This window comes from Rhinopithecus bieti, unplaced genomic scaffold, assembly GCF_001698545.2.
Source record: "Rhinopithecus bieti isolate Rb0 unplaced genomic scaffold, ASM169854v2 scaffold_13017, whole genome shotgun sequence".
Taxonomy (NCBI): domain Eukaryota; kingdom Metazoa; phylum Chordata; class Mammalia; order Primates; family Cercopithecidae; genus Rhinopithecus; species Rhinopithecus bieti.
Window position 1 is genome coordinate 771,199 of NW_016807377.1, and position 12,468 is coordinate 783,666.

A 12,468-nucleotide genomic window follows, 5' to 3' on the forward strand; every position below is an offset into this window, starting at 1 on the left:
TAGAGGAGATCCTAGTCTCACTAGCCCTTGGCAATTAACAAAAGAAGCTGAGGCAAAGCTGCAGCTAATCGAAAAACAAGTCCATAAAGCTCAAATAAATAGAATAGATCCAGAGAAGACTCTAGATTTGCTAATTTTTCCAACTCAGTATTCACCTACTGGTGTTACTGTTCAAGAGCAAGATCTTGTAGAGTGGCTTTTTCTTCCACATACTAATTCATGGATTCTAACTCCTTATTTGGATCCAATCGCTACTATGATAGGTAATGGGAGAACTCAGATTGTTAAACATAGTTTCCATGGATATGATCCTGGAAAAATTATTGTCCCTTTCACAAAGGCACAAATACAGCAAACTTTTACAAATAGTCTTACTTAGCAAACCCATTAAGCTGACTTTGTGGGTATTCTCGATAATCGTTTTCCTAAAAAGAAACTGTTTCAATGTTTGAAATGAACTAATTGGATCCTCCCTAGAATAACTAAATTTAAAACAATTGAAGGTGCTGATAATGTTTTTACAGATGGGTCTAGTAATGGTAAAGCTTCTTATTCTGACTGAAAAAGTAAAGTTTTCCAGGCGCCCTATACTTCAGCTCAAAAAGCAGAGCTTGTAGCTGTAATTGAGGTATTGACTGCTTTTAATATGCCTATTAATGTGATTTCTGATTCTTCATATGTGGTTCATTCCACACAATTAATTGAAAATGCTCAGTTCATCACTCACATTAGGGCTCATACACCTCTTCCAGGACCTTTGACTGCAGGGAATCAAATGGCTGATCGCCTAGTTGCTAATGAAATATCTAATGTTACATACTTCCACAGTTTAACCCATGTTAATGCCTCTGGTCTCAAATGCAGATACAGCATTACCTGGAAAGAAGCTAAAGCTATTATCCAGCAATGCCCAACTTGCCAAATGATACATTCCTCATCTTTTACCAGAGGTGTTAATCTTTGAAGATTGGAACCTAATTCCCTTTGGCAAATGGATGTCACACATGTTCCCTCATTTGGGAGACTAATTATGTACATGTATGTGTGGACACCTTTTCTCACTTTGTCTGGGCTACATGCCAATCAGGAGAGTCTTCTGCCTGTGCTAAACATCACCTTTTGCAGTGTTTTGTCATGATGGGCATTCCAGTTTCCATTAAAATGGACAATGTTCCAGGCTATACTAGCCAAACTCTAGCTACATTTTTCTCTATATGGAATATTAAACACATTACTGGTATCCCATATAATTCTCAAGGACAACTATAGTGGAAAGAATGAATCTCTCCCTGAAACAGCAGTTGCAAAAACAAAGAAAGGGGAGAAAGAGGGACTATGGGATACCCCATATGCAACTGAATCTAGCATTATTAACTTCACATTTTTTGAGCCTGCCTAAAGGCCAGATGTTATCAGCAGCTTATCAGCATCTACAGAAACCAGCCGCAAAGACAGAAGCAGAAAAACTGGTTTGGTGGAGAGATCTGATAATAAAAAGTTGAGAAATAGGTAAAATAATAACTTGGGGTAGAGGTTATGCTTGTGTTTCTCCAGGACAATCAACAGCTGATTTGGATACTATCAAGACACCTGAAACCTTATCATGAGCCAGATGCTGAGGAAGAGATTCCGGGAGGATCCTGAGGACCCCCCAGTTGCAGCCATGTCAAGACTGATGCTGAGGAGGACCCAAACTGTCACAAGCAACACTCGTCAAACACAGCCGTCCACCTGGAGAGAGATCAAGAAGCTGTCACAGATGGCAGAAGAAAACCTGAGGAAAGCGGGAAAACCAGTCACAATGAGTAATTTGATGGTAGCTGTGGCAGCGGTGATCATCATTATCATGAGTATTCTTTCAACAAGGGCTGACACAGAGAACAATTATACTTATTGGGCATATTGATCAATCTTGGCTGGCAATAATGCCTGAGTGTAATCACTCTATGACACAGTCACACATGCTTTCTGATCTCAGTATTTACCATAATGAATCTGCTCCTGTAATTGAGGCATTCTGCCCTCAAAAACCTATTTGCAAACAAAATTGAACCTGGCCAGAAAAAATGAACATACTTTTTTGGGAAGCTTGCATTGCAGAACAGGCAGAGGTGTTGCGCAACGATTCCTATGGAATCATTATTAATTGGTCCCCTGAGGGGATGTTTAGTTGGAATTGCACCTCTCAGTCTGTGTGCCATGGCCACACTATGTTCAGCTGGTCTGAACAAAATGGTCATATGGTAGAAATTGTAAGAAGTATGGCAAGAGTTCCTATTATATGGAACCATGGTGGTATAGTGGCACCTCAACCTCAAATGATATGGCCCGCTCTGGGAACTAAACATATGGAGGTTATTAATAGTTCTTAATGAGATCAAAATTTAGGAAAGAATAAAAAAGCATCTAGAAGGACATTCTACAAACTTGTCTTTGGACACTGCAAAATTAAAAGAACAAATATTTAAAACATCCCAGGCACACCTGACCTTAATGCCAGGATCTAGAGTGCTTGAAGGAACTGCAGACAGATTAGCAGCTAGTAACCCATTAAAATGGACAAAAACACTTGGAGGCTCTGTGATTTCAATGATAATTGTGCTTTTAATCTGTGTTGCTTGTCTTTGTATAGTCTGCAGATGCAGATCCTGACTCCTGTGAGAAGTAGCTCACCATGACAAAGCTGCCTTTGCTTTTATCACTTTGCAAAACAAAGAAGAGGGACATGTTGGGAACAGGCCCCAAATCTGGCCATAAACTGGCCCCAAAACTGGCCATAAGCAAAATCTCTGCAGCACTGTGACATGTTCATGATGGCCATGAGGCCCATGCTGAAGGTTGTGGGTTTACCAGAATGAGGGCAAGGAACAACTGGCCCACCCAAGGTGGAAAACCACTTAAGGCATTCTTAAACCACAAACAATAGCATGAGCGATCTGTGCTGTAAGGACATGTTCCTACTGCAGATAAGTAGCCAGACCCATCCCTTTTTCTCAGCCCATCCCTTTGTTTTCCGTAAGAAATACTTTTAGTTCATCTATAATCTATAGAAACAATGTTTATCACTGGCTTGCTGTCAATAAATATGTGGATAAATCTCTGTTTGAGGCTCTCAGCTCTGAAGGCTGTGAGACCCCTGATTTCCCACTCCACACTCTGTATTTTTGTGTGTGTCTTAATTGCTCTAGTGCTGCTGGGTTAGGGTCTCCACGACCAAGCTGGTTTCAGCAGTTGCCATCAAATTATGTTTTTATCATGTAGTTAGAAATCTACGTGCCTTACATAGACTTTTGAGTAATTAGATCAGTTAACGGTTAATAACAACTTGAACATATCAGTTCCATCTTTCTTATGGGCCTTTGTCGATTTCTCAGATGACCTTCCTGTGACTTTAATTTCTCATGTAGGCAAAAAGCGGAGATCAGGAACCTAATGTTTTCGAAGTTTTCCAGGACTCATCTATGCCTCTCCTCTTCACTTTTTAGCAAGTCAAATAAATAGACTTTTACCCTCTTAACATACAAGGAATTATATTAAGCACACAAGTTGAGAAAAACTTTGCCTGGTATTCATAATCTTAATTAATTAATCTGTTTTGGATTTTTTCTTTTGCATTATTCTATTTGATTTTATAAATCAGGCTGCAAGAAGAACATACTACAGTATTTACTTACTTGAACAATAAGAAACTCAAAATTGCAAGTAGGGAAGTCCATGTTGCCCAGAAACAAGTTTTAATACAGTTATAGAAAAACATTTTAATTCCTGCCAACACTGCTCCCAATCATCCAATCATTGGATTCAAATGTGTCTTCTAGTCTTAGAAATGAATCTATCAGTGGTTAGGCTTCAAAATGTCAAAAGAAGGTAGGAGAAGACTTGAGGAAACATGAATACAACTTCAGGAAATTTATTTCTAGGAAAATATTGTTTCTTATATTTTCAAATTACATAGTGTGTGTTGTATTTTCAAATCATGCAGTGTGTAGAGGATTCTGTGACTTACTAGGTGAAGATGCAGTCATTAGGATCAAAGCGTATATTTTTATTGGAATTAATTAAATTCCTAAAGGGGGCTTATGAATAATAAACATTTTCATACATGAAACACTGAAAGGATTCAGAAAAGTAAGTTCAAAACTATTATATCTTTTTTATTTTTTTTTTTTTAGACGGAACTGACTCTGAAACACAGAATAGAGCCTGGAGTGCAGTGGGACAGATCTCAGCTCCAGCTGCACCCAGCTCTGCCTCCCTGTGGATTGTTACGTCATTCACTCGCTGAGCTCACGCCATCCGCGATGTAGGGCTGGGACACATGTGGATCGCCCGGCTAGTTTTTTGTATTTTTTAGTAGAGAGGGGTTTCACCGTATTAGCCAGGATGGTCTCGATCTCCTGACCTCGTGATCCGCCCGTCTCGGCCTCCCAAAGTGCTGGGATTACAGGGTTGAGCCACCGCGCCCGGCCAAAAGTTCAAAACTTAATTTTACTTCACAGTATTTGGGAAGTCATTTGGTGAAAGACAAATTGTGAGGTAACATAGGATACTATAAAGGTTTTTGTCTCCATCTAAGCTTTTTCTTAGGTCTTTAAAATGTTAACTAACAGAGTAGACTGTGGCTATGTTGGGTATTCTCCTACAATGTTTTATTACTTTCTCTAAGACTACAGCAAAATATTTTGGCAAGTTTAATCAACATTAGCTGTCTTAAGTCTAGGGGAAGTTAGTAATTGTTTTGCAAATACTGAAGATATAAATGACATTTTTAAAATCTAGGATTTATTCTTCTGGGTTGTTATATATTTTGCCCAGAGGTAGACTTCTTAAGAATTACAAGAGTTGAATTTTGCCAGGAATGTATCCATGCACATAAATTGAATGAGATAGGATGATAGGACATTGTTTGTAAAGTATTTTAGAAGAGAATGAAATGGAAGTATATTGTATCTATTTTCTTCAGGGTACAATACTTCATCTAGCGAACAGATTTTAAATATGTTTTGTGCTCTATCATTCTCATTCTCCTAGAAGATAATACTGGAGTTGGTTGTATCCTGATGATTCTTTAAATTCATAAATTCACAAAGGATATTATGTCTTCATGGATGTGATCTAGCAGATGTTATTAATGAAAAGTAATTAGAATAAAAGGAAAGAAATAGGTGCTAGAATTGAAAGGAGGATGCTCTATCTAGGTGTTGTGTTAGTCAGAATGGATTAGACTATGCTGTTGTAAGAAAAAAAAAAAAACAAATTTTAGTGGATTAACACAACAAAAACTTTGGTTCTCATGCACATTACCCATCCAAAGTAGGTCAGTGAGGGATTCCACTCATCTTGGTTACTCAGTGACCCAGGATGACAAGGGCTTCATCCTGATATAACTGTACTGCAAGAATGGGGAGGAGGGTGTGGCAAATCTCAACCGGGCTCTTAACTTCTGCTTAGATTTCATTGTCCAAAGCAATTCTCTTGGCCATGCCTAACTTCAAAGAACGTGGGGAAGTATGGATTACCCTGTGCCCAAAGTGAGAGAACCAGAAATAAATGGTAAAAGAGCCAGAAAAGAGTGAAGATACACAACACCAATGACTTATACAGCGTTATAAATTACAGTCAAGGAGTGATTTGTTGGAGAGCTAATTGATCACCTTTTAAAGAGACAATCAGTTTTACTCTCCATGATTTACTTCACGTTCTTCAATGAGGCCGTTTATTAGAAAAGAAACACTGTTATGAATTGCAGTGTGCTCTGTGGTATACATCATTTGTAGCTAGTCTTGTCATCAGGAGTTACTATGATTTCTAATTGAAAAGAAGAAAGTAGGCCGGGCGCGGTGGCTCAAGCCTGTAATCCCAGCACTTTGGGAGGCCGAGACCGGCGGATCACGAGGTCAGGAGATCGACACCATCCTGGCTAACATGGTGAAACCCGTCTCTACTAAAATACAAAAAAAAAAAAAAAAGAAGAAGAAGAAGAAAGTGGTTCTCAAAGTGATTGGCATTGCCCTAACAAATATTTTTATTAAATTTTCTGAAATTGGTTTGAGGCATGTATTTCAGTAGAGAGGAGAAGGGCATTATACATTTTGCCTTGCACAAATCACTCTTATGGAATATAAATTATTCTCATTGTGTTAGGAGTGGTCATTGTAGCCAGGTCTAGATGATTAAATTACAACTAACGTAACAACTATATAGTCACTTTCATTATCTGTAGGGGATTGGTTCCAGGACTCCCTTAGATCCTGAAATCCACAGATGCTCAAAATTCTTACATAAAATGAAAATTATATATATCACAGTGGCTGTACCATTTTACATTCTCACTGGCAGTGTGTGAGAGTTCCAATTTCTCCACATCCTCACCAACACCTACAGGCATCCATCAGTATCCACAGGGGATTGGTTCCAGGAGTCCTGCAGATACCAACATTCATGGATGCTCAAGTTCCATGTATAAAATGATGTAGTATTTGCATATAACCTACACACATCCTCCCTTATACTTTAAATCCTCTCTAGGTTTCTTATAGGACTTAACACAATGTAAATGCTATGTAAATAGTTGCTATATTGTAATGTTTAGGGAATAATGACGAGAAAAAAAAAATTCTGTGTAAGTTTAGTGCAGACATAACCACCCACTTTTTACCCAGTGTTTTCCTCCCAAGATTGGTTAAATTCACAGAGGTGAAGCCCACAGATAAGGAGGGCCAGCATCACTCTATTGGTTGAGTCTGCTTATTAAATATCACATCATATTATTATCCCCATTATATAGCCATTGAACATTGCCTATAGGAAGTATTGCCCCACAGCCACACACTTACACACTTTGGGCAACACAATTAGTATTGCCCAAAAATAGGGTTACAACAGGACCAGATAGTAACAGAATGGATATTTAATATTAACTAAAGTTACCACATTTTTCACCCCAGTTGCTAAAATTCTTAGTATGACAGATGATTTTGTGCCACTACTATGCAAAAGAGGTGGTCTGCAATACATAATGTGGATGCTAAAAACACAATAGGTCCTCAGTGGAGATTTGAGAATGATTGAAAGAAGAGTCAATTTTCTGAAACATTTTCTTTTCTAGGGCAATGCAGTACTCAAAAGTATTATCCTTGAAAGTACATAACCAATACATGTTACATAACATTAACCTGTTAACATTACTAGCAAAGTAAAATGTAAAGAGCACATTCTCTTACTAGTATGTGATCACTGGAAGAACATTTGAGGTCACTCCTTCCATACCCTCTCATAACAGTGTGGTATCCTTAAGGTAGAAGAACACGCCAATTTACTACTCTTACTTTTATGTAGAAAAATAGTTTTAAAAATCCAAACAAATTGAAGAGAAAAAATGCATTCAAGTTTTTTAAAAAACCATAGATCTGAACAAGAATGAATAAAACATCATCTAGTGATAAGGGATGGTAGTTAACTCAATGGTTTTATAGGAGGTTTGTTATTTTTAATCACAAGGCCTCATATATTGAAACGAAAACTGAATAGGAAACATATTTTCTTTTGATTTGGGTCAAAGGGGTCCTGAGGCAGAGATTTAAAACTCCCCAGTAGATGCTGAGTTTTACAGTGGTTGGCAAAGTTATTCGCATACAACCATTTAATTAATGGGTGTTTGACTTGAAAATAGAGAAAACAAATGTAATAAAAGTATAAATCACTCATAGCCCTTTAAAATTTGTGTGGGCTCTGAAGTAAAAGTCTCTTTGTCCTCTTTAATTCTAATATTTTTTCTCTGTGCTTATGCAAACATACACATGCAAATGTATATATCTTTTAAAAAAGGGAAGAGGCATGCAAAACACATTGATGTGCAAGTTTTTTTAATGTAATATATTATGTACACCTTTTAAGTCCACACATCTAAAGTTATATCACTGAGGTAACTACTTAGTATATTACAGTATTGGTGTTCTCTAATTTACCTAGTAAATGTCCCCTATTGACAGATTTCTTTTGTTTCTAATTTATATCATTATAAATAAAGCTAGAGCTTTATTTATAAAGCTGTAATCTCCTTTTAAATGTTGTGAACACTTTGAAACTGTCTTAATTATAAGAATCAAAACATCTCGAGTGTAATAAAAGGTAATAATTAAAAAATGTATGGGATCAATAGGAAGAAAACAGAGGGATGAGAGATACACAAGAAGAAGACACTTTGTTGGTCAATAATCGGCAGAGAACTTGGTACATATTGCTTCTCTATGGAGCTGTCAAAGCATTCTACATGTGCTATTACAGAGGAATAGGGTAAGACATTTAAGCCTCATGCCATGGGCCCTTTAAGATCCTAAACATGACATCTCATTCAGGTCTCAGGTCTCAGTGTACACTTTCAAGTATACTTGGCTTGGGAATGGTTATAACAGTGAGAGATGTTCATTAGGTAGACTATACCTAATGCCAGATAGTTAAGGCTACAAGTTCCCAAGACAAGATTTCTGTTTGGTTTTGAAAGCAATGAAGAAAAAGTTCTCATATCTCCTACGCTACTCAGGTAAACATAAGCTTTAAATGTCAGTTTCCAAAATATAAAAATAATACACTTTATTATTAATGGACCAAGGTTTATCTTGAAGATTCCATTAACTAACATGGTATAATCATTTTTCTTTTTTTTTTCTGTTTTATTGCTATCATTCCAACCTAGAATATTTTCCATATTTTATATCACGTTTTTCTCCAACAATTTGCAAAGCAAAACAAAACAAAAGTCCAAAACTCCAAATAGAACTTTACTGCAGAATAGAAATAACTCTTTATAAATTTAGATGAATTTCAGAAAAAAGTCTGGAAAAGACAAATTTATTTTTTTAAAACTGCATGTGGAGTTAGGCATTGCCAAAATTTATTTTAAATGAATTCTGGAACATTTTAAATCTACGTAAACTTCACCTAACCTTATTCATGGTGACTGTGATAGGTATGAGTCCTCTAACTTTTCAGTTGATTTTTTTTAGTTTTGCACGTTTCTTCTACCATTGATTTTATTGTTTATGTCAGATTTCAGATGGCTGTGATTTTTCTCAAACTACTTAGTAAATTTATGTTAAGGAATTGAGGCATTTGTTTATTATTAGCCTGCTTTCAAGTTCATAGTTGAATTATCTGTATATTATCATCAGATAGAGACCATAGGATATAGTAAGGATTAATTAGCTTCTTATCCATTGGCTTCATAGACAAGGAAACACAGAAGAGCTGCACTTGAGAATATCAAATATTAGATTATGGAAATATCTGCATTATATTGATCTTTTAATTTTTATAATATTGGTTTCAATTTTATGGCTAGAGAATACCATATGCAAATTCATAGCCAACTTAATAGATTTTCAATAAGTCTACATTCTAGTTATATTTTTATTTCTTCCTGAGAGAATCCAAGTCCATAGGGGTCCATTCAGTGTAGGTCTTCCTACCTCAGGGGCATAAATGAATGAATGGAAACAATCACAATAAGTCATGCTGGCTGATGTTTACAATCCTTCTATTTAATAGTGTATTGGTGTAGACACATTAATAAAAATTCGAATTCATAAGCCTCCACAGATTATGTGATTTAGTTATTACACATTACAGACTTACACTTCGAATTCTGTGTTTCAAAGAATTGATTCTTTGAAATTTGTACAATATTGTACAAAATAATTTATACGCTGGGGAAAGGTCACCCTTTTCAATAAATGGTGCTGGGAAAACTGAATTGCCACACGCAAGGAATAAAAACTGGACCCCTATCTCTCACCATACACAAAAATCAACTCAAGATCGATTACTTAAATGTAACACTTGAAATTACAACAATACTAGAAGAAAACCTAGGGAACACTCTTCCAGACATTGTTCTAAGCAAGGAATTTATGACTAAGACCTCAAAAGCACGAGTGAAATAAAAAAAAAAACCAGACAAATGGGAATTAATTAAACCAAAAAGCTTCTGTACATGAAAAGAAATAATCAACAGAGTGAACAGGCAACCTACAGAATGGGATAAAATACTTACAAACTTTGCATCTGACAAAGGACTGATATTCACATACGAGGAACTCAAAAAACTCAACAACAACAAACAATCTCATTAAAAAGTGGGCAAAGAACATGGATAGATGAATAAACATTTTTTCAAAAGAAGAAGTACAAATGGCCAATAAGCATATAAAAATGCTTATTATCACTAATCATCAGAGAGATGCAAGTTAAAATCACAATGAGATATCATCTTACACCAGTCAGAATGGCTATTATTAAAAAGATGAAAAAATAACAGACATTGGTGAGGATGTGGAGAAAAAAGAATGCTTTCACATTGTTGGCGGGGGTTTAAATTAGTACTGCCTCTATGGAAAACATTATGGAGATTACTCAAATAACTAAAAATAGAGCTACCAGTTGATCCAACAATCCCACTACTGGGTGTATACGTGAAAGAAAAGAAATCAGCATATAAAAAAGATACCTGCACCTGTATGTTTATCACAACTCTATTCACAATGGCAAAGATATAGAATCAATCTAATTGTCCTTTGACAGATGATTGGATAAAGAAAATGTGGTTTATATACAAAATGGAATACTATTCAACCATAAAAAGGGATGAAATCATGTCTTGCAGCAACATGGATGTAACTGGAGGCTTTTAAATGAAACAACTCAGAAAGAGACAGACAAATACTGCATGTTCTCACTCATAAGTGGGAGCTACATAATGTGTACATGTGGACATCGAGTATGAACTGATATATATTGGAGACTCAGAAGGGTGGGAGGGTGGAAGTGGGGTGGATGATGAGAAATTACTTAATGGATACAACATACATTATTTGGGTGATGGATACCACTGAAAGCCCAGACTTCACCTCTGCAAAATACATCCATGTAGCAAAAATTGCACGTGTAGCCTTTACATTTATATACGTTTTAAAACAACAATAATTGTCACTAGTTGTCCTTAATCTGGTCTTATGGTCTCCTGTTTGCCAGTGTCACCAGCACTCTCAATTTTAATTTTTAACCTGTTCTATCTCATTACGCTATTTTACCTCTCTGGCTCTTCTAAATCTTTTGAGTCGTTACTCATTTTTTAAATAATTCTAATTTGTTTTATGTAACACCATTCAACGATAAATGTTTACTAATGGACTCAATGCTATAGTATTTCCAGTTGGTTTCAAGTGAGTATTATAGTTAAAGCTGTCAGTTTAGGCCATCTAATATTTGAATTCCCTCTTCGTGGAATGCCCCATGTTACTATCTTCATGGAAGGCAGGAGTGGAAAGTGCTCAGGGAGTCCCTGCGGCTGATGTGCAAGCAAATAAACTAAATTTCCTCAGTCCTGCCTCAGAGACTCACTGACAACAGCAGTAGTCATGGATGGACTGAATCCTGGGACAGAAGGAGTGATGTTAAGGGTGGGGTCCAGCAACCAGTGTTAATGGTATTGGAGGTACAAGCCACAGCATTTAATGTTTAGCAGTGGTATTCTCACTGGACCAGTTCCACAACCTAACTTTACACATTGTTCCTCGTGTGAGTAACTCATACCAGTTCTCTAACCCCCCTGATGGGTCTGTAAGCTACTCAGTAGCTGTTAATAAACTTTTCTGCTTAGTAATGTTAGCAACTTGGCTAATTGGTCTCAGTCTTTATAAAACATTTGGAGTGACTATTCTCTACTCCAGGGCTCAGCAAACATTTCCTGTAAAGGGCCAGATAGTAAATATGTTTGCTTTTTCGGGTAATATGACCTTTATTGCAACTATTCAACTCTGCCATTGCACTGCAGAAAGAGTTTACAATAATAAACAAATGAGCACAGTATTTTCTAATAAAACTTTATGTATAAAAACAGGTAATGAACTAGATTTGGCTTGCAGGTTGTAGCTTGTGAATGTCTGCTTTACTATGTTTATAAGAGATCTTATAGTAGACTGGACTCATTGAATCTGTTGGTTGAAATTATGCCATCCAACTGTATCCATTCCTGCCTTCTCTTTGATCATCATTTGCTAACCCTAAAAATGCTGTAACCTTTCTAAGACTTAGTCCCATGTTAAGATTATTAATTATGCTACTCTACTTCTAACTCTTAAAATAAGTGTTTAGCTTATGAGTTCATAAAAGGCAGTCTCTCTTTTATAACAGAAATATAATTTCTAAAATTCTTTTAAAATATAATTTATCTTTGAATGGGGAAATATAGATGACAGTACATTCTTATATAAAAGACTATTTTGAATTTTAAAATAATGACATGATAATTAGATGACAATTTCAATTTTATGAGTCTGCTGTCTCTAGAAGTAAACTGGGAGCATGCTATATAAACGAGGATTATGAGAACCATTGATGATATGGTACTGTCAGTTTAAGGAACAAGATTGCTATGTAATTGTAAAAGAATCAACTTTTTGAAACATAGGT